This window comes from Callospermophilus lateralis, chromosome 1 (genome assembly GCF_048772815.1).
Source record: "Callospermophilus lateralis isolate mCalLat2 chromosome 1, mCalLat2.hap1, whole genome shotgun sequence".
NCBI lineage: Eukaryota > Metazoa > Chordata > Mammalia > Rodentia > Sciuridae > Callospermophilus > Callospermophilus lateralis.
The window spans coordinates 16,699,332-16,723,851 of record NC_135305.1 but is presented as its reverse complement, the minus strand read 5'-3'; positions in this window follow the sequence as shown (position 1 = coordinate 16,723,851).

Sequence of the window (24,520 nt, the reverse complement as noted above, 5' to 3'; positions counted from 1 at the left end):
GTCATAGTTTCACACAAATTTATACAGTAAAGTAAAAGAAGAAGAAGAAAAAACAATGAAAATATCTCCTATGTCCTTGAGAGATTGGTGGATGTACCTTTGTACTTCTTGAGAGGGGTCTAAATTAATTTCCAGGTAGGTGTTTAGAGCTCCAAGGATCAAATGGCCTATGGCTATGCATTATAAAAATTCAAAGCTGGGGCCCCTCATTGGGACCAATGTCATCTTCAAGGAGAAACACCAAGGGAAGGTAGGGTAGCAGCTGCTTCCCCCTTCACAGAAGCCCAAATGGCATTTTACCCCTACAGAACACACGAGTGGAAATTCTAACTCTGGAGATGAAGTCATGAATTGTCAGCATGTGAAGGGATTCAAATGAAAGCTGCCTGGCTTTTCTTTCGTTATGGACAGAACACAGCTCCCCCCACGTCCGGAAATCCTTTCATTGTGTTTCCTCCCATTCAAGTTTCAAGGTTATGAATTATGGTGGTTCTCTTGGTTGGTTTCTTTAAGTATGAAAATATTTGCTTGCCTTTCTGTTTTGAAATCTCTCAGTCTCTAGAGGAAGGAAGACGGGGACAGGACTGCTCTTGGCCCTCTTTTGAGTGGATCATACTCAGTGGTTTAGTCCTCCATGTGAAGAGTTAAACTCTTCCTGAAGTCTATAATGAAATAAAATTCATCAAGGGAGCTTTTATCCTGAGAAGAAAGAATGCACAACACCCTACAGGGTGTAGAGTTGATGAGACATCTAGGGAGGAACAGGAGAGGGGGTAGGAAGGCAGCAAACACTTGGGGGCAGCCAGGGAAATATGCTGAGAGAAAAAACACTACAGGGTGCCTAGTTTTCTTACCAGCTTTGCCCAGGCCTGAGCCCAGTCTGTCCTGGAGAGGAAATTCTTGCCCTTGTACCTCTGGAGCCGTCTCTGCAGGCAGAGGCAACCCACCTGGACAGAGGCCTTCTTAACCCTCAGCATTCATTTTTGCTGCTGTTGGTGTTTTGCAGTCCTGAGGGTTGAACCCAGGGCCTTGCGCACATGCTGTACCTCTGACTTCAGCACTCTTTGACTCTCTCTGGAGATCCCATAGCAGTGGGAGTCTCCAGTGTTGAAGGGGCTTTCCAAGGAGGTATGTGTGGCAGCAGGTGCAAGTGAACTGAATCAACTCCTTGAGATTTGTGGGAGGACATGCTGGGTGTTTGGAACCAAAAGAGACTAGATAGTTCTCAGAAGCAATTTAGTTCTCTCTGACCTTTTCCTATCCTCCTTTCTCCTTACCCTTGTGTGCCCTGAAGCAGGCCACAGAACTAGAATTCTCCTTCCCAAGAGCAGCTCAAAGAGACCAGAATTATTCCCCCCAAAGCAAGCCATAAAACCTATAGAGGTCACTCTGACCTATCCCTCTCCTGAAAGTAGGGCAGCCATAGTAGGCCTCGTTCCCTGGAGGGGTGTGGGAAGTGTTCCATGGAGAGGCCAAGAAGAACCCAAACAAACAGATCTTGCTAAGTTCCCGACTGGTGATTTCTATTAGATCATATTCTTTTTGCCCAATTACATTTCTATGTGACTGTCCGTTTTTTATCCAACTTAAGCATAAAAATGCACAGCTTACCCTAGGTCTTTGGGTCTTCACTTCTAAAAGCTCCCACATCATTTGAAACCTTGATTAAATATATTAAGCTTTTCTCTTATTAATCAGTCTCTTGCTATAGGGGTGTTATCAGTGGTCCTTGAAATGGGTGAGGAACGATTATACATTTTTGCCCCAGTAATGCCCACATACTAATCCCCAGAACTGGTGTCACCTTAGAACACAAAAGGGACTTTGCAGATGTAATTAAAGATCTTAACTTAGGAAGAGTATCCTGAATGATCAGTGGGAACCCAAATCAACCGTCCTTATGAAAGGGAAGCAGAACTTGGGTATAAACAAAAAAGAATACTTTACCTTACCCATTTGTAGCTTTACAGAATTATGAAACAACTTGTGAGAAAGAGAAAATCGGGTGGTTCATTTTCAGAATGTAGTATTCACCTGTAGTTGGATCCAATTGTAGCCCTTCCCTTTTGCCCGCCCTAATTCTACAATTAGCCAATCATGTAGATCTTAAGGAACTCCTCCAATCTGAGTGAGGGGCAGCGCTGAGTTTGGATGGCAATATCAGAGGGGGTCTGGCGGCCAGGCAAGCTTGCCAACCAGGTTCCATAGCACGTCTTCCTGCCAGAAATAAAGGGTTGCCTTGCCCACCCACATGTTTGATTTCTGGTGGCACCTCCCTATTTCCAATAATTTTGGCACCCACCATCTGAGTTATATTCTCTGAGCCTAAGAATAAGGGCATCTAGGTTGGTTCCACAGTTTATCGATTGTGAATTGTGCCGCTATAAACATTGATGTGTCTGTGTTCCTATAGTATGCTGTTTTGAAGTCCTTTGGGTATAGACCGAGGAGAGGGATAGCTGGGTCAAATGGTGGTTCCATTCCCAGTTTTCCAAGGAATCTCCATACTGCTTTCCATATTGGCTGCACCAATTTGCAGCCCCACAAGCAATGTATGAGTGTACCTTTTCCCCCACATCCTTGCCAACACTTGTTGTTTGTTTAAACTTCATATTTTAGTGAATGCAAAGGAAAGCCATTGAGAGTCCTGAGCATGGCAGTGACATTATCAAGGACCTCTCTTGCTTTCTGTGGAGATGAGAGTCCAGTAGCTAAGAAGGGAAGAAGTCAGACCTTTCTAATTGTCCAGCAGGAAGATGGTAGATCACCCAGAACAGAAGAGAAGAGAAGGGAGAGGTGAGAAGCTAATGGAGCCTAATCTGCTTCAATGGTAGGGATAGGTAGATTTGCTGACGTAGTTCCTATAGTAGTTGGTAAATATATGGTAAATATCCACATTTTGTTCTTTGGATGCAAATGTTGAATGTTTAATGATGTGAAAGACTATTTCCTTGGAATGTTTATGTCTCTCAGTTTAGAGAGAAAAAAATAAGGTACAGTATAGCAATGGAAGTATAATTGGCAAACTTTAGCAGAAGGCAAGGGCTACAGAATTATCCAGACTCCAGGTGGAAGACTACAATAAACTTGGCCATCTGACTTTTCAACTTCCTACTTTGCTCCTAACTCTTGGTTTCTGAAGATCTTTTTCCTTTTTATTATTAACTCTCTTTCTCTCAGTCCTCATAGGACTTTCTTGTCCTAACTCTCCTCACTCACCATCCTGTCAATAATTGCATAAGGATTTTTGTATTCATATCTTTGTGCAACTCTTCTCTTATGCAAAATGGGGCTGGCCTAGGTAAAGATTTTGCCTGTGTCAGGAGAGATATACATAGATGCACTTGTAGGAAGACTTATGGAATGTGACTTTCAAGGCTAGATCATAAAAGATATTTTGGCTCTGACTTATTCTCTTCAGGACTCTTGCTCTGAAGACACCAGCAGAACATGTCTAAACCACACTCCTACAGCCTTATGAAAAAGTCCATGTGGTTAAGGAATTGAAGGTTCCTATCAAAAGCCAACATTAATTCACCAAGCAAATGAGTGAGCCATCTAGGAAGCAGATTCTCCAGCTCCAATCAAGTCTTCGGATGACTACAGCTTCAGTCAATATCTAGACTGTAACTGGTACCACAGGTTTAGGGTGAAGGCCTTGGTTCTGAGGTTCCAACAGACTAGATTTCAAGAGATAACCAGTGGTGAATACAGAAAAGACAAGGGGCCAGTGTCCTCAGCACTGTCTTTGGAATTCCAACATGAGGCTTCAGGTTTAAATACAGGAAGGAAGAAAAGCAGGGTGCAAGAAGCATGCACAGTTAAACATTCTTAGTCAAATTTTAGTCTTGTTGGGAGTGGCAAATGAAATACGGTTCTTTGAACTGCCCAGAGACAGAGACTGACACCTCCCTTGGGAATCTCTTGGTGCAAAGGCACCAAGAAAACTGCCCAGTAGTATGGTGACGCCTTGTTCAAAGGAAATTCCATGGTTGTCATGGCATTTATCAGTTCATGACCTAAAGTTGAAATGCCAGCCACCTGCCTGGGGACGGAGAATTGTGGGCACAAGCTGATGACTGAATTTGGGCTTTGACCTCAGTTCTGTTTTAAAGTAAGTTTCTCACAATGAATCCCTTTGATGAAACCTATATAATAAATGTGCAGAGCCTGCTTGTTGTCCGTCTCTCTCCTACAAGGAGGCAAGTCAAACCACCGGGTCTTGCTTTCTCTATTTTTGTGTTTGTCTTTTTTTTTTTTTTTTCAATCCCCTCTTCAGCCTGGTTCAGGGAAACTGAGTAAAGGTCTTGCCTGTCTCAACATAGTCTGATTGATATTATCTCGGGATTGATCATGTGGGGCCGGCTGTGTTCCTGATAAAAAAGTTGCTATTGCCTGGGGAGTAGTTTCAGACCTATTCCTAAGATTTTTCTCCGTCAGACCTATTGTTCTTGTAATCCAAGGTGATCCGCAGAGCAAAGAAGACAGATAGATGCAAAATGTAGGCAGAGGTGCCAATTTTTATTCTGCTTTTAGTTACCCACTGGACATCTGCATTCCTAAGCAAAGAGTCAGTGCTTTTAACAAAAATAGCTTCTAAGTCCTTGTTACATAATTGTGCAAGAGACCCTGAGCCAGCAGTATTCAGTGAAACCACTCAAATTCCTGATCCACAGAAACCATGTGATATAATAAATGTGTATTGTTGCTGTAAGTTGAAAGTTTTAGAGTAAAGTAATTGGGTAGGTAGCAAATCCATCCATTTATTCCCTCTGACACCTCTGTTTTCTCCAGGGTCAGGGTAGAGGGTAAGATTGAAGAAGACAGGACTAAACCCTTATTAACTTGGTGCTATTATTGTCTCTTTGGAAGAAGCCCAAGTAGTGCCTCTCTCATTAGATGCAGGTTATGAGTTCTTTGAGAAGTCCCTGCATGAACCCTGACATGGCCAATGTCTTGCTGTACTGTATTCTTTTCTTTCTTTCTTTCTTTTTAGTGCTGGTGCTGGGGATTGAACCCAGGGCTTCATGCATGCTGGGCAAGTGATGCACCACAGTTGTACACTTGTAATGCTCTTGCTCCCTGTGCAGCAATTGTCCCTAATGGTGTGACTCATAGTTTCCTATTTCAGAGGTCCTCTCTCCCTGGTAGGCTTACCTATGAGATAGGCTACCTATAAGATTTCCAAGAGCCAGTCATCATCTCTTGCCTACTTAGCTAACAGGAAACATATGTAAACCTTGCAAGGCAAGATGGTGGGTATGCAGAATACCTGCCCTCCTGCCCCAAGTACATTCTGTTCTCCAATGGAGAAACAGTCACCAGCTTCTAGGCTCATGGATACTTTCAGACTCCACAATACACATATGAAGCTGTCCCTAGAATACTTTCACCAAGGTATACTCCAGTGACCGCAACAAAATGCATTCATCAGTTTTTGCCATTCCTTGCTGTTATGATTTAAATATTAGGTGTTCTTCCAAAAGCTCATGTGTGAGACAATGTAATAAGGTTTAAAGGTAAAAATGATTGGGCTAAGAGAGTCTTAATGTAATCAGCACATTAATCCCCTGATAGGTATTAACTGGATGGTAAGCAGGAAGTGTATGGCTAGAGATGGGTCATTAAGGGTGTGCATTTGAAATATTTATTTTGTGGACTGAGCTTCTCTCTCTCTCCACCCACCCTCCTACTTTCTGATTATTATTCGAGCTGCTTTCCTCTGCCACACTCTTATGCCATGATGTTCTGCCTCATCTTGAGCCCTGAGAAATGGAGCCAGCCATCTATGGACTGAGACCTCTGAAACCATGAACCCCAAAATAAATTTATCCTTCTCTAAAATTGTTCTTGTTAGGACTTTTGGTCTACATTAGGGTTCTCTAGAGAAACAGAATCAACAGAAAGTATAATTATAAAAAGGGGATTTATTAGTTTGGCTTACACAACCAGAATATGAATAGTTCACAATAGCTATCTGCAAGTTGGAGAGCTGAGAGAACCAGTAGCTGTGCAGTCTAAGAGGTTGAAGCCTCAGAACAAGAGAGATCAATGGTTCTACGCTAGTCCAAGACCAAAAGCTTTTAGAAACTCCCTGGAGAATTACCGACAGAGTCCACTTTGGAAGAGTGAAAAAGTAAGAGTCCAATTTCCTCAGATGATTGTAGCAATAATGAAGAACTTGTTCAAGAAGAATGGAGCTTCCATCTGCTGCTGCTTCCTTGTTCTAACTTCCTTGTTCTTCCAACTTTTATTCCATCCAAGTCATCATCCTATTGGATGGTGCTGCCCCTGCTTAGAGAGAGTCTCCATTTTAGTTGGCTATCTCATATGCCAATCATCCCTAGACACACCCTCATTGACATACCCAGAAGCCTCTTAATCATTGGCATCTCTTAATCCAATCAAGTTGAACATTCAAATTGACCATTACATGGTCACAGCAGCAAAAAAAGAACTGACTGAAACAGATGTATAGGCATCTCTAATGTTTCCAACCAATCTTTTTTGTTTGATTGATTTATATGGTGCTGGCTATTGAACTCAGGACCTTGTATATGCCAGATGAGTGCTATACCATTGAGCTACATCCAAACCCTCCAAATAATTTCATTGAAGACTTCTTTGGGCTTGATGTGCGGAAAGAAAGGGTGGTTACTTCTACAATAATTGTAACTCTATAATAATAGTCTAAACTTGTTACTCATTGGTTATATGTGAATTCAAGTTTAAAAGGAGACAAGGAAAATTTACATTGAATTTGGCATATTTCAAGCAGTGTATGAATGTCACTTAGTGTTTTATAGGAGGACCCAAACTGCATACTGGGTAGTTGTTAGACCAAGTACTAAATCAGCTTGAAAATATGCTTAAATATATAATATATATATATATATATATATATATATAAATTCTTTTGTAATAATGGAAACTTTATATGACAACTAGGTTATTTTTATTTCTGGTTGGATTTTTTTGATTTGTTTGTTACTTTTGTCTATTTGTTTTCCTTTCCAAGTTTGGAAAGGTTGTTTTGAAAGAATGGAAAATGCTTAAAATTTTACATCAGACAAATCTGGTTTTAAATTCTATTTTCCTACTTATTTATAGAATTAGCCTAAGTTATTGAGTCTCTGATTTGTCATGTGGAGATCATCATGTTTGTTTTGTAAGATTTTTGTGAGGATATGGATGAACTGAGTGAGCACAGGGTCTTGTGTGTGTGTGTGTGTGTGTGTGTGTGTGTGTGTGTGTGCGTGCACGTGTGTGTGTTGCTACTGCTGCTGCTAATGGAGTTTAGAATCTGGAACTTGCTAAGAACATTCTCTACCCCTGAGCTACATCCCCAGCCCCAGAATAATCTATGGGAAAGAAGCATTTAACAAAGTTCAGTTAAATACTGTTAGGCATGTAAATGTATATGAATATAAATAAAATTGTTACATAGTTGAGATATAATATTGCTTAAATTTTAAGTTCTGGTTTTTTTTGCGGGGGGGTGGCTGAGGATTGAAAGCAGGGGTGCTTAACCATTGATCCAGATCCCCAGCCCCTTTTAATTTTTGTTTTGAGATATTGTCTCATTAGTTTCTTAGAGCCTTGCTAAGTTGCTGAGGCTGGCTTTGAACTTGTGATCCTCCTGCCTTGGTCTTCCAAATCATTGGGATTACAGGTGTATGCCACAAGTGACCAGCTCTAGATTCTTTTTATTTAATGTATGCAAAAATATTTTACTTCTGTTCCACATTAATTATACTTTTTTATTTCAATGACCATAAAGTACTCCAACATATTTGTATTTTATCATTTAATAGCATGTTTTATATTCCCTAAAAATTTAGAATGTTTATAGTTCAAAGTATACTTTTACATGCATTTTCATAGGTAGTTTTTAAACCAAGCACTAAAACAGCTTGAAAATATGCTTAAATATATTTTAAAATTTTTTTTTGTCTTATTTTAAATTACTTCACTGAGATAAAACTTTGGTTGTGGAATTACCAAAGCGAATCAGAGTGTGGCTTTTGATATGTAATCCTTAGGGGAATTTAGGACACTGTTGAAATTATTTGTTGTTCTGAGGAGACACCTTTGCTGTCCAGGTGTTCTCTGTTCAGCTGCACATTTAACAGGATTAGCTGCCAAGGACAGAAAGCACCACTGTGTTCCAGTGTGTTCAGCATGTGTTTGGGAACAGGCTGGCCATTCAGTATGATTGGAACCATCACCTGAGGGTCAGGCTCCTTCAGGGGAGGAAGTAAGCAGATGTAAGCACAGCCCCTCTAGGTGCCTCAGAACAGACAGAGTGAAGTGACAGAAGGGATAGGGGAAGAAAGAGGGTTGGAGAGGTAATCCAGAAACAGGCCACACAGCTTCTAGGCTTGGTTTTGTGCTTAATGGTTGGAAAACTTACTCTAGTTGATGTTGAGTGGGCTGTGGCAAGAGAACAAGTAAGCAGAACAGTAATCAGGTGAGAAACGGTATGGCATGAACCAGACTAGTAGCAACAGGTTGCTAAAAAGTAATCTGATTGTATGTTGGGGAGGAAAACCAAGCAGGATTTGCTAACAGGTTAGATGTGAGTTTGAAAAAAAAAGTGGGAAGATAAAAATAGCTTAAGCCTTTGGCTTGAGTAACTGGGGGAATAACGTTTTGAAATTGAAAAGATGTAGAAGGTTGAAGTAGCTCAGGATTAGGGGTTTTGCTTGCTTTATTTTGCTTTGTTTTGTGTAGGAGATCAGGAGTTGAGTTTCGGGCCTGTTGAATTGAGATGTCTATTACAGTCACGTGAGAGATGAAATAGGTAGCTGGACACCTGAGTCTGGTGTTCCACAGACAAATTTAGGCAACAGTTGTAAATTGGCAAGTGTCAGCTTATTGATGACATATTAAGTCAATGATCTCAGCAAGGGAGTTAATAAAGGATATAAATTACAGAGAATAAAAGAGAAGCAAAGATTGATTCTGAAGGAACTATGATCTACCTACCATTCCCACCCTCTCCCCCACTGAGAGTAGCGGATCCTTGGCAGTCATTTGGTTCACCATGACAGAAAACTGAAAATTAAACTAAAAAAGAAATTTATTGTCCCCAGAAGTTTATTTATTTTTTTCATATTTTTCGTTGGTGCATTGTAGTTATACATAATGGAGAGATTTATTGCTACGTATTTGAGGTGCAGGGCAAGATTGCCCAGGAGCTCTGGTAAATGCCCTACCTGAGGAAGTTCTGTGCAAAGGTACAGAACAATAACAGTCTTGACCTTGAGGCTGGTTTCACAGTTTGACTATTGAAAATTGTGCTGCTGTAAATTCAAAGTTTATAAAGTGAACATTTTATATACAAAATATAACATTAAAATTTGGGCAATATCATTCCCCAATATTTCCCCTTTCCCCTTCCTTCCTACTGATTTGCTGTGATCTGCATGGTTAAACCCTAGAAACCAGCAAGGGGTGGTGGAAGGTTAATAAAGACACACAAACACTTATAGAGAGAAAGTTGGATCAGGAGGGACACACCAACCTCTGATGGAGGAGTGGTGACTAAGAGATAACTCAGCACATTTATTATATAGGGTATCACAATCAGGAAGTTAATGCACATTGTTATTTGTGCACTAAAATCTTTCAGAGCTAGAAACATTTTTGCAGCTATTCTACTGTTGCAGTGCAAGGAACATCCTGTTATTATCCTGCTATACCCGGGAAGTTTGCAGCACTTGCAAGATACTGTGGTTATCTTGTAATGTTCAGAACTCTCTACCCCAGCAGCTAGTGTCTGGGCTCAAGGTCAAGACTGTTGTTGTTCTGTACTTTTGCACAGAACTTCCTCAGGTAGGGCATTTACCATAGCTCCTGGGCAATCATGTTCTGCACCTTTGCACAGAAAGTTCCCAGAGCAAAACACAGCTACAACTCTGAGGCACAAAGTCACCACTCTTCACACTGATCTCCCTTTGATTTTCATAAGACCTGCCCCCTTCCCTCCAACTTTTATTCCCTTTTTTCCTCTCTAGTTTCCACATATAAGAGAAAACATACAACCCTTGATTTTCTGAGTCTGGCTTATTTTGCTTAATATAATGTTCTCAAGTTCCATCCATTTTCCTTCAAATGACATAATTTCATTTTTCTTTATGGCTGAATAAAACTCTATTGTGTATATATACCACATTTTCTTTAACCATTCATTTGGTGATAGGCACCTAGACTAGTTCCACAGTTTGATTATTGGGAATTATGCTGTTTAAATTTAAAGTTTAAAAAGTGAATATTTTATATACATCCTATACACTGGGGAGTGACATAAAAGAAACCCCAAAAAAATCTATAGAAAGGAGAAGGAATGAATCCGAATGTAAATCAAATCTCTTATCTGTATCTTGTGTGATATTTCGACTTTTCTAGCTAGCTTGAAATCCTAAATTGCACTCCTAATAAAAGTAATTTATCTGACTCCCAAGGTCATCTCTAGTAATCCCTGAGGTGACCCTAGATCCTAAGTTGCATTTAATCTGCTAGGTCTGTTACAGAGGTGGAGAGCCAACCATGGAGTCCTAATGTTTCTTGGTCCTTGGGTATAAATGCTTGAGATGACATCAGGCAGAAACAGAAGTACCCAGGAGGCAGAGCTAGACTGCATTCAGGCAGGGCTATTGCAAGATGAGGAAAAAGCAAGAGAAAAGGAAATATAGGCCAGAAAATCAGGGTGGGAGGAAAATTGGCTAGAGACCAGAATACACTGAAATGATTAAGCTTTTTGCTTTTGTTAGTATAGGGGTGGGAACTTTTAGTGGCACGAAATCTGACCACACCTTTGGTTCCAATGCTTTGTGTAGCTGCTTCCTGTTGGGGGAAGTCATACCCCTGCCCTGTGTTAAAATGGAGGGCGTGCACCTGCATACTTGGATCTCTTTGCCCCTCCTGGCCTAGAACCATCAGCAGGTCATATAATGATCAACTGACCCTCAGAGCAGCTTGTGGGCACATGTTTGACCTTGGGAACAAGATGTGCACCCATAAATTTACAGAAGAGAGTGCTGGTCTCTTTCTGGAATGTGGAACAAAACTGGGATAGCTGAGTCTGTTCCATTAGGGGCCCTTTTAAGAGTCACTCTTCCCTTTTGCCCCCCTTCTCCCATTCCTGTCATTCTCTTGATGACTGCCTAAGCTACCAGGTCTACTGAACAAGATAGAGGATCTCAATTTACTCACACTCCTGAATCACAGGTAGTCAGAATCACATTTCCAGTGGGCACTACCTACCGTTAAATGACATAAATGAGAGGTTTTTTTTAATGCTACCATATTCACTGGTAGAAGGGGATTCATCAGCAGTTGTAGATTTGGCACACGGACCCATCCACAGGGCACAATCTATCACTAACCCTTTTGCTGAGTGGCAGTTCTCATGGTTGCAAAACATGAAAAAAAAATTCTAGCAATAGACTCATGCTGCTTCTTTTGCCACTGCATACACAGTGCCTAGTGCCCAGTATATAGCAGGTGTTCAGTAAATAGTTATTCAATGAATAAACCAAGCAAGACTAAAGGGAGCTATATAAGTAGCTGAAGCCTCATCACTGAAGAGGAAGCTCAGGGTCTACACTATTACCTGATCCATGATATTTATATAAATCCTGCTGGCTACACCTCTGTTGTTGACTTTAAATTCCTATAATATGTTTCTAGTTTTGCCTTCTAACCAGTATTCCCTAAAGTTTTCAGTGCTTTGGCACTGACACCTTAATGTCCAGTCTGACGCCTGGACTTAGTGCCAATTTTCTTCTATGTCCTCCAGTCCTCTCAGACTAGACTGGGTAACAAAATTAAAGTAGGCCCCAAATGGGCCCTGGTCTTGCTTATCTCATCAACTCATTATAAGCTCTTCCTTTGCCTGAAATACCTGCCTCTCGACTTAGTCTTCTAAGGTGACGCTTGACAATTCTTTTATTTCATTTATTTCCTACAGGAAGCCTTTCTTAATCTCCTGGGTAGCATTGGATGCTTTTATGTACCCTAGGACCTTGCTCATAATGCCATTTATCTACCCTTATATTTCTTCTTATAACCCTATGAGTTCCTGAGAGGTTTGAATTATAGTCTATTTGTCTGTGTGCCCCAGAGCCGCACCCTGTACCTGGAACTGAGAGAATACGAAAGAAATAACTATTTAAATAAATGCATCCTAATTCCTGATGCAGATCAGGAATTAAATGTAAATGTAATGTAAAGTAGCATCTAGAAAACTGTCAATCAATTCAAACCCTGAAACTATGAAAGCAAAAGAAATTTATTTGGGGGTTTTAGGAATTGCAATTTGAGAAACACAGATTCAGATACTACAGAAAGAGTCTTTTAGAGAAGACAAGGAAAACGGGAGCTTACTTAAGCAAGGAGTGCCGATTTATTGCAAAGCAGCAAAAATTGTTTTGTAGGAAATGTGTCCAAGTTGAGAAAGAACAGAGGCTACATGACAGGGTTTATGTGGCCAGCTAAAGATAAGGAAAGAATGCATGTATATATCATAAAACAAGAATCTGATAGCCTCTAATTCTGATATACATCAGAAATCTGTGGAAATAATGTAATTTTCCCGTTCTAGATACCTGAAGTCGAGAAGAGAAGATGACCATAAGTTTACATCTCAAGGCAGCCACTCAAGATGGGCCCAAGTCCTGCTTCCTTAATGGTCCGCCAGCTCCATTTTGAAAAGGTCTATTGATGTTGTTTTCATCATGATTTTCCTTTTATTTACACAAAACTGGAATCTGTTTAAACCAAAAATGAGTTGAAATCACAACAGCCAATCTAAACTAGTTATGAGAAGTAGGAGTACCATTCTGTTCTATGCTTAGTCTACACATGTTGAAATACTGACTGAGGTGTTCACAGTATTAGAAACATTGAGCAGTCACTGGATAACTGAGAAGCCCAAGTAGGTAAACTTATTATTGATGGTTGCTATTAATTAGTGTCCACCAAAGGCCCATGTGTGAAAGGCGTGGTCCCTAGTTAGTGGTGCTATCGGGAGGTGATAGAACCTTAAGAGGTGAGGCTTATTAGAAAGAAGGCATCATTGTGGGTGTGACCTTGGAAGGGAGACTGGGAAACCAGCACCTTCCTATCTCTCTTGTTTCCCAGTGGCTGTGAGGTGAGCAGCTTTATTTTTCATGCACTTCTGCCACGATATGCTGCCTCCATAGGCCCCAAAGCAACTGGTAATCGACTATGAACTGAAACCTCCCAAAGTGTGAGCCAAAATAAACCTTTCCTCTTTTCAAGTTGATTATCTGAGGTATTTTGTTACAATAACAAGAAGCTGACTAATATAATGGTCTTTCCTTCTTTCCTCTATTTGCTCAGGAGAAGCATCTGGAATGATGATGCCTAGCTTCCCAGGGGTCTCATGTGAATCAGCCTCAAAATTTCTAGCTTCAGAAGTCACCATTTTTAAAAAAAAAGAATTTTATCTGAAAAGGCAGAAAACTTTTTTTCCTTTTCAAAAAAAAAATGTGATGTATAACCTGCTGCCAGAAAAGAACACAAAAGGGCTAGAGATTTTTTTAAATATTTTTTTTAGTTGTAGTTAGACACAATATCTTTATTTTATTTATTTATTTTTATGTGGTGCTGAGAATCAAACCCAGCACCTCACATGTCCTAAGCTGAGCCCCAACCCCAACCCCAGAGCTACAGATTTAGTTCAGTCATAGAGCACTTGCCTAGTATACAAAGGCCTTGGGTTGAATCCCTAGCACCACCAAAGGGAAAAGGAAAAGAAAAAACACATAATATACATTTATAAAGTATAAAGCATAGTTAGAAAGCAAAGTCCCAAGGATACACAATGCAAGCCAATAAAGAACCTTGCTAGAACCCCCAGCCCTTCTAAGGATGCTTTCCTGTTCACACAACCCCCTCAGAGGTGACCTCTTGCTCAGAGGTGATCCCTATCATAACATGTGATATTGCTTCTTACTTTTATCAATAATTTTACCATTATATACCTATATTTGTCTCCTCTGATGGTTGTAACAAATTACCACAAACATTGTGGCTTAAACAAAACATATTTAATATTTTATAGTTCTATAAATTTAAAAATCCAACACAGATCTTTCTGGGTAAAATATATATATATATATTGGCAGGGCTGCACTCTTTCTTGGGGACCTTAAGGGAAAATACATTTCTGTGCCTTTTCTAGTTTCCAGAGTTGAATTCCTTGGCTATTGCTCACTTCCACTATGTTTAAAATCAGCAAAGTAGTATGTCTCCATTCCAGTTCCATTGCTACATCTCCTTTTCTGACTCTTGTGATTTCATTGAGCTCATCTGATAACCCAGGGGAATCTCCTGATGTAATATCTGCTAAGTGATTTTTCCATGTAAGTAACATATCCACCTATCTGAATTACGGCAGAGACATGTTGGGGTAGGGGACATGATCGTGCATACTATAGTGCCTATCTCAAAATGTATGGTTTAGTGTTCCTTACTTCAAACTTTACATATAAAAGAAATCTGCTTATATTATTTATGTCTTGGTTCTTTTACCTGACATTATGTTTGTAAGATTCATCTACTTTCTCTGAGATTATACTTCATTTTTATTGTATGAATAGATAATGAATATATATTTGGGTTGTTCTAAGTTTGAGGCTATTATGAATTATACTGTTATGAACATTGTGTTTCAAGTAAATACATGGACATGTTTATTTAGGGTAGGTATTCAAGAGTGAAACTTCTAAATCAAAAGACAATGTGTCTTTACCAGGTAATGCAAAATGATTTTTCAAATTTACACTCCCATAATTGTGCATGGAAATTCCCATCACTCCACATTCTCTTTTTTTTCTTTTTTTGAGAGAGAGAGAGAATTTTAATATTTATTTTATTTTTTAGTTTTTTGGCAGACACAACATCTTTGTTTGTATGTGGTGCTGAGGATTGAACCCGGGCCGCACGCATGCCATGCTACCGCTTAAGCCACATCCCCAGCCCCACTCCACATTCTCATTAACATGTAATCATCATATTTTTAATTTCTGTCAATCTAATGAGTACACAGTGATATTTTCTTCTTAGTTCAATTTGTATTTTCCAACTGAGTGCAGGGACGTGTGCCGTAATCCCAGCTGTTCTGAAGGCTAAGGCAGAAGGATCACAAGTTTCAGGCCAACCTCCACAACTTAGGTGTGAGACCCTATTCAAAACAAAAAATAAGAATGGTTAGGTATGTAGCTCAATGGTAGAATGCTCTGGATTCAATCCTCAATTAATAATCAGACAGAAAATCATTTCATGTTTATTGATCATAGGCATTTCTTCTTTGTGAAAGTACTAATCAAATACCTAGACCAGGGTTGGGGGTGTAGCTCAGTGGTAGAGCACTTGATAACATGGGCAAAGTACCACAAATAAACAAACAAAACAAATAGTCCATATTCTAGTTCACTTATCAATTTATAGGATGCCATTTGCATTAGCTTTTTTGCTGCTATGACTAAAAGATCCAACCAGCATAATTGTAAAAGAAGAAACGTTTATTTGGAGGCTCACGGTTTCAGAGGTCTTAGTCCATAGAAGGCTGGCTCCTCAGGACTCAAGGTGAGGCAGGACATCATGGTGGAAGAGTATGGTAGAGAAGAGAAGCTCACATGATAATTGGAAGCAGAGAGAGTGAGATTCTACTTCTCAGAAACAAATATATACCCCAAAGCCACACCTCCAATGCCCACCTCCTCCAGCCACACCTTACCTGCCTTCACTAAATCCCATCAGGTGATTAATTTGCTGATTGGGTTAAGGTTCTCCTAACCCAATCATTTCTTCTCTGAACCTTCTTGCATTTTCTCACATGTGCGATTTTTGGGGATATATCACATACAAACCAAAACACCATTATATCACCTAGATATAATTTCTTCATAAGTTATGCCTTTAAATATTTTCTTTAATTCTATGATTTTTTTATCCTCAAATATTTTATAAGCAGTAGCTTTTTGTATGTATATCGCATAGCTTAATTTTTAAATTTAATCATTTATGGTCACTGATTCCTGCTTAAGAAATTTTTCCTGGTGCTAAGGTCATAAAGCTTTACTTTTATATTGCTTTGTAAAAGATTTCCAGATTTTTTTTTGTTGTTATATTTGGATCAATAATCTATCTACAATTAAATTTTGGTATGGTGCCATGTAGGGGTTCGATTTCATTTTATTTTTTATGAACATCCAATTGATCCAGTACTATTTATTCTCTCTCTCTCTCTCTCTCTCTGTTGTTATGCTTGAATTCGGGACCCCCAAAAGACCACCAGAGACCCAGATCAATGTAAGCAGCAAAGAGGTGTTTATTGCGAGATAGCTCAGTCCTCCACACACACACAGCAACTGGTGACGCTGAGCGGCCCCGAGCCCAGGTTTTGTAGCAGTTTTAGACATTCTTTCAAGAAGGCAGAAACCCCCACATACATCATAGCATCTCTTAGCAAATCATCACACACCGCGGGAAAATCAAACAACTCTAAAACATGATTAGCGTATTAAGTGGCTGGAAAGAACCTGGAAAGAATTATTGGTTAGTTCAAGGGGTTGACACACTTAAAATTGATTGGTTTAAACCTTGAGGATGTCACAAGGGGGGTATGTGCCAAGGTGCATGGCTTCTAGTTTAGATATTGGTCACCACACATAGATGGGGGGCCATCTGGAATTTCAGATATTTCCATATCTTGGCCTATCTTAGGTGATCACCATCTGTGGCTTTTTCTGGAACTGTTTCCACAGAGCTTTTCTGTGGTATTTTCCTGACTTTAGGACTGCAGTAGGTCAGAGGTCAAGTTTCAGAGCAAAATGAGGTCCCAAGTAGAATGAGATTGCTTAGGTCTTTCTGTGTGTGTGTGTGTGCATGCACACACATTGGGTACTGAAGATTGAACCCAGGGTCTCATGAAAGAGCTGTACCACTGTTATGCTCGAATTCGGGACCCCCAAAAGACCACCAGAGACCCAAGATCGATGTAAGCAGCAAAGAGGTGTTTATTGCGAGCTAGCTCGGTCCTCCGCACGCACACACAGCAACTGGTGACGCTGAGAGGCCTCGAGCCCAGGGTTTGCAGCAGTTTTATACATTCTTTGGAGAAGGCAGGGACCCCCACATACATCATAGCATCTCTTAGCAAATCATCACACACCACGGGAAAATCAAATAACAACTCTAAAACATGGTTAGCACATTCACTGGTGGGAACAAGTTGGGTAGGGGTGATTGGTTACTACAAGAGGGGGATTCGTTTGAACTGATTGGTTTAAGCCAAGAGGGGTGTACCAGCTGAACTACATGGTTTCCCAACACGTTATCAACCACCATAAACTACTGGGAGGGTCATCTGGCATCCCAGGTATTTCCCTGTCTCATGCTGATTGGTGGCTGCTAGGGGGCTGCTATGGATCCCCACCTAGCCTGAGTCAGGGACACCTGGCACAGCAGATCTCTCCTGTTATTTGTAGATAAACAACTTAGCAGGGTGGGAATGTGCCTAGGTGTGCTCTGTGGGTTTTTCCAAGGACAAAGGTGATGTCCCTTCCTTGGACAGGCTTTGCTCTGAGGTAGAGGCTGGTTTTTCATTTTCACCACTGTGCCACATCCCTGGCCCAAGTACTATTTATTCAACAGACAAAATCTTCAGGGCTAACACTGTACTAAACCAAGTGCCCATAAATGCAGAAGTCTGTTTCTGGGATTTCTATTCCACTTCTCTGCTCAAATTCTTTCCCACTCTAACAAAGTCATACACAGAACATTCAGTTTTATAATAAGCAGTGATATTTAAAGACAGCATGAAACTTACCTCTCATACTGTTTCCGTTGTTTACTGGTGACGAGTCCTTGCTTTCCCCAATGTTGAAGTATAACACCAGAGAAGCACGCTGAGGCAAGGTCAGAGTGGAACGTAGAAGTTTATTAAAGGACAGCAGAAAAGACTTCTTCCGGAGGAAGACGGGGACCCAAGAGGTGGAATCCATGGAAGGGTGAATGTATTCCCCTTTTTATAGCTAAGGTCTCCATTTGGTCCCCCCCCACACACATTCCTGTCCTTTGCTCTGTTATCTTTCAGTGATGGAATGTAGGTGGGAAGGCCCGAAGGGTGGGGCACAGGTGGACCAAAGGAGTAATCTGGGCAGGAAGGACTTTTGGATTAGCATCTCCCTGTTCCCTGGCAGCTGTTTCATTAACATTTCTTTGGGATGGGCTCTGGGCCTAGGGGACATTAACATTCCAAGAGTTGTTCTGCTTTTCCTGGACTTCATTCTCAACATAGCCTCCTTTTGGGATTTTACTCAACATTAGAACCAATTTACCTAACTACACTGACTGCCTATCTTTAAATCTGGCTTCAATACTTCAAAACAGCTTTAGCTCTTCTTAGCACTTACACTTTCAATACATTTTAGAATAAGATTGTCAATATAGACACCAATTCATTGAATCTATAGATCAATGTGGGGGAAATGAAGGTTTTTATATTATCGTTACCGCTCTTTTACCGGTGACAAGTCCTTGCTTCCCCGAATGCTGAAGTATAACTTCAGAGAAGCACGTGGAGGCAAGTGGAGAGTGGAAAGTGGAAGACTTTATTAAAGGACAGCAGAAAAGACTTCTGGGGGTGGGGGGAAGATGGGGGATGAAGGGGACCCGAAAGGCAGAATCCATGGAAGGGGGAGGTCTTCCTTCTTTTATAGCTGAGGTCTTCTTTTAGTTTTCCCATTCAAGTATTTTGTTTCCCTTTATCTTGCAGTGATAGAATGCAGGTGGGAAGGCCAAAAGGTGGGAGGTAGGTGGGCTGGAAGGGCCTGGGGCAGTTTTTGATTAGCACCTCCCTGTTTGCTGGGAGCTGCTTCATTAACATTTCCTTAGAATGGGTTCTGAGCCTTGGGGACATTAACATTTCAATTTCCCCAAGTGCTGCTCTGGTTTCCTGGACTCCATTCTCTACAATGGCTTCCATTTTCTTTATCTTACTCAGACCATATTTACCTAACTACACTAACTACTTATCTTTAAGTCTAGCTTCATAATTAGGTAATTTAAATCAAGAGTATGATGATGCAACTCTTCATTCAAATATTTCTTTAATGTCTCTCAATAAAGTTTTACAATCATTTCCATAAAGTTTTTATACATATTTTGTTAAATCTATTTCTAGGCTAGTGATCATTTTTGATATTTTCATATTCAAGTATATCCTTCTTCAATTTCACTTTCTGTTTATTAATATTAAATGAAATAAAACTAATTTTTGTTTATTATTTTGTATTCAGGAAAACTGATAAGCCCTCTTATTAATTCTACTATTTTGTTTCATATGGTTAATCATATATCTCCAAATAAAAATAGTGCCCTATCTCCTATCTTTATGCCTTTTACTTCTTCCTGATTTTGATAGGTATAACTCTTAGCATTTAATCAAAGTGTAAATAGTGTGCTGCTTTGTTTTGTCCTGATTTCAAAAGGAAAGATTTCAATTACTAAGTATCATGGTGGTAATATTTTTTACAGGTGCATTTCTTTCTTAGAATAAGGGCAAACTGGTTTGATAAATGTTTTTACACTGAAAGTTTCTTAAGTTTTATCAGAATTATTCTTATTGTTTGAGAATATCACAATTTTCTCTTTTGATTTATCACTATGGCAAATTGCAACTAATTTTCTAATAGCAAAAGAATACTACATTTGTAAAGGTAAAATTTCTAAGCTGATTCTAAGCCGCAGAGCCAGAGTTAAAGTGTAAAGGACCGGACATTGTGAAGTTTCTAACTGCAGGGCTTGGGTTAAAGAGTAAAAGATTATTGTTACAATTCCTCTGCTACCCCCGGAACCTGTAATCCCTGTAGCTGTTAGGACAATACCTAAGCTGCCCAGTAAATATTCTCACTGACTCCTCTGGTTGTCTAATAACTTGGGGTTCTGTGAAGCTGGCACGTAGGCACCTAGGGACCCAGAACCAATCAGTTTAAATGTTCACCCCGCTTAAAAGTAACCAATCACCCCCGTCCAATCTGTTCCCGCCAGTAAATGTGCTAATCAGGTCTCAGAGTTGTTGTTCAATTTTCCCATGCCCAGTGATAATTTGTTCTGATGTATGCAAAGTCCCCCGCCCTCTCCAAAAAAAGTGTACTTAAGCTCTGCCTGACCTCTGCTCGGGGCTCTGGGCTGCTCTATCTTCCTGAGTGAGCCTGGAGCCTCAGCATGCTGAATCAATAAAACCCCTTTTGCCAATTGCATGGAGCCGGTCTCTTGTGGTCTCTCCCTCCGATGTTTCGCTGGACCCTTACACATTCTTGGTTTTATACTCAATGTGCAGTTTACAAATTGTTGAATTTGATGTACTATATTTTGTGAAGAATGCTTGTGTGTATGTTCAAACCAATATTTGTGGTTCTGGTTATGGAAGAAGATGATGTAGACTCATGTTTTCTTTTATTCCTCTTTAAATACAACTTAAATATCTGGAAATTATTCAACAGTATACAACAATTTATTCAACAATATACAGAACTTGTAAAGTTGGGACCAGGGTAGAACTGGCTAGGGAGCTCAGGATTTGAGGCATGACAATAGCCTAAATTCAGGGTTGAGGTTTATGTTGTTGTTTTGTTTTGTTTCAATATACCATATACCCCACACTAGGTTCTAAAGAGACCTGCATCCCACCACTAACTGGTACTGGGCTAAAATAGTCCCACTTAAAGCATGCTCTGCCTGGCCAAAGGACCAGGAAAAGGGAAATCCAGCCTTCCTAAGGAGATCCCTGATCACTGCTCTGCCACCAGGCAGCCACAGGTAATCCAATCAGTCTGCTCCACTAGCAGCAAAGACCCACATATACCAGCCCCAGCTCTATAGTCAGGCACCAGCAGGTGGTCATCTGTCTACTGGTGGAATCTGTCTGCAGCAGTGGCTCAGTGGCTGTCACAACCATTCTCTAAAACCAGAGCACCACAGCGCTCAGTTAACTTGCAGCAGCAGAAATTCCACAGTTTAGGCCATTCTCACCCCGAATCTGATGGGGCACAGGTGGGCAGAAAATAAGCCCAGAGCAGCAGCACTGAAGCCAAGGCACTCTGAGTCTATACCTGCTCCATTCCTGTGAGACCAGGAAAATCATCCACCCACCCCCAAGGGCAGCATCAGCAGAGCCATGAATCCGCATGCCCTCCTTTTAGTGGCATAAAGAGACTTAGGTCCAGTGGCTTCTATTCCTCCTCTTTATTATTCTCTTCCCCAATGGTGACAGAGAGTTACCCACATCAGACCATCCAGGAAAGAAATGCTCCCAACTCACAATCACTACCAGCAGGGATTGAGTGTAAGTACCAACACTGCCAGAAGAATGAAGATCAGAATAGTATTGTGAGGGCTCTGCAAACTGACACTGGAAATCAAACCCATAAAAGCAGGCCAGAACCTCCTGGCTGAAAGGATAAGGTTTGTCCTGAAAAGTTTTTAAGTTGCATTCGGAACCTGAAATTCATGTGGCAGTAAAACAATTCCCGGAACTGCCCATTAGATGTGTGTCGAAATCTCCCGTGACCACCTAGTTGCTCAACGAGAACAACCACCTTTCCTCAGAAGCCGTGCAGTCCCGCATGTATACACCTCAGGGCTTAAACCAATCAGTTTGAATGTATACCCCTTCTTAGTACTGACCAATCACCCCCACCCGACCTGTTCCCGCCAGTGAATGTGCTAATCATGTTTTAGAGTTGTTATTTGATTTTCCTGCGGTATGTGAAGATTTGCTAAGGGATGCTATGATGTATGTAAAGTCCCTGCCCTCTCCAAAGAATGTATATAAACTCTGCTTAAATTGCTCTCGGGGCTCTTTGTTCTTTGCTCTTTAACTCTTCGAGGTAGGCTTGGAGCCCCAGCATGCTGGACCCCCAATAAAACCCTTTGCTGTTGCATGAGACAGTCTCTTGGTGGTCTTTTCCTCTGATGTTCGCCCGACCTTTACATCGGCAAAACCTAAACAGGGCAACTACATACTTAAAGAGAGTCCCATTACACACCAACTAAATTGTCCAAGATACAAGCAAAAAATTCTCAGACCAAATCAGAAAGAAAATAATAATAATAATTTAAATTTGAAAGAGAAATTAAATGAGACTTGTCTACTATTGAGCACATTCAACTAGATAAATCATGTTGATGTTATCAGACTTTAAAGCAACAATCATAAACATATTTCGATAATCAATTTTAAGGGGCTGGGATTATGGCTCAGAGTGCTTGCCTAGCATGTGTGAGGCATTGGGTTCAATCCTCAGCAACACAAAAATAAATAAAATAAAGGTATTGTGTCCATCTACAACTAAAACATTTTTAAAAATCAATTATAAATATTCATAAAATAAATGAAAAATACAAAATCTTAGCATCTAGGTATGGTGATACATGCCTATAATCCTAGGAGGATCACAAATTCAAGGCCAGTCTCAGCATTTCATAAGATTCTGTCAAAAAAGAGGGAAAAAAATTGTGAAGACCAGTTCTTTAAAGAAGGAGGAGGAGGAAGAGGAAGAGGAGGAGGAGGAGGAGCAGGAGGAAGAGGAGGAAATTATAAAATTGAAAATACAATGATTGAAATAGAAAACTTACTACATGGATTTGACAGTTTGGATTACAGAGAATAGAATCAATGAATTTGAAAACATACCAATAGAATTTACTCAATCTGAACAACAAAGAGAAATTATTAGTGTGTGGGGGGGAAGAGTCTCAGGGACTTACAGAACAATAAAAAAAAATCTAACATTTGTATAATTATTATCCAAGAAGGAAAAAATGAAAATGGGGATGAAAAAGAGCTAAGAGAGGCTGCAGACTCTGGAGGTCTCCTCTCTGGGCACGTGCTCACCTTGGATGCTTCTTCAACACCACCTCCATGGTCTCTGCCACTGAACCAGAGATCTTCTGTCAATCAACTGCCACCTGCACCACTACCACCATCACTGCTGCCTCTGATTCTGCTGCTGCCATCCCAAGGTCACCTGGAGGTCTTCTTTCTGGATGCTGCTGCCCTTGTAGCTGCCACAGAAGACACTACTACCTTGGGGGCAACTGAAGCTGATGCTGCTGCTGAACCCTGGAGATGGTCTGTTGATACTGCCCCCATGGCTACATTGCAGCTGCCCCTGTAGCCACACTACTGACCCACTGCCTGCTACCTACAACCACTGCCACTCCTGCTACTATCACAGCCTAGAGGGCTGCTGCAGGGGAGACTCCAGGTTTGGTTGCACAAATCTGCACCCATTTTGGGACACCAGCCAGGGCCTGGGGCCTGGGTGCCAGAAGGTTTACCACCACAAAAGCCTCTGTCTGGGGACTCCATCTAGAACCTGTAGGTCCAGTGTGGGAGTGCCTGTGGGTTTGGAGGAGCCTGGGGTCTTCCTGCTGAGAGTGCTGGTGGCCCTTGTCTTGCTGCTGCATCTCAGGGTTTCTCCTTTGCATGAGTGTATCCCCTGGTGGTCTCTCTCTCTCTCTTTTTTTCTGTTTGGGTTTTTTGCTCATTTTTTTTAATTTAAAAGGTTTTAATATAGAAAATAAAATTATACATATATGCAATCAAATATTGATAGATGTATATATTACATGATGTTTTTTAAAGGATAAATATCTAGCTATTCAACAATTATTATTTGTTAGGGTGTAAACAAGTCAAGCTGGCACCTGGCATTTTGCCAGAGGGAGTGGTTTGTGAAGTAACGCCAGCAAGTCATTAAGTGTGGAGATTCCTTATTGGTTGACTGCTGTATCTAGTTTATGTTAATTAAGATAAGCTGTGTGGAATGTATATATATACCCCTTCTGTCCTACAATAAACTGCTCCCACTCCAGCTGTATCAATCTACACAAGTTGCTCATCACCACCCCCCACCCCCACCCCTGGTTATTTTGCTGCAGCCGGACTGCGGCAATTTTTTTTTTTTTTTCTCTTTCCTTGGTGGTCTCTTTGAAAGTAGAAGCAGCATGAGACCTTGGAACTTCAGCATGGCAAGTCTGAGGTATCTGAAGCCCAGATGGGTGGGATAGGACTGGGTTTGAAAGGGTTGATCAGGGTTTGGTGATCCCGAGAGACTTCAGACAGGGCTGAGAAACTATTGAACACTGATAGAGACAGTTCGACTTTCCAGCAAGATTATTTTATTTTATTTTTCAATTTGCTAATATCTCTACAACATTTGGAACAGGGTGTTTTTTAATGCATCAGTGTGTGTGGAGAAGAATGATATATGAATAGTGTTTTGCATTTTTGTTGTATTCTTATGTCTTTAATTTTTTCTCTTTGTTCCTATTCTTTTCTTGTCTATTTTCTTTCCAATTTTCCTCCAACAAATAGCCAATCTCTCTCAGCTTCTCTTTCACTCTTACTGTGAATTTTTACTTCTAGCTTCTCTCTGACACCCTCACGAACATTGCATACTACACTACCTCTGTTCTC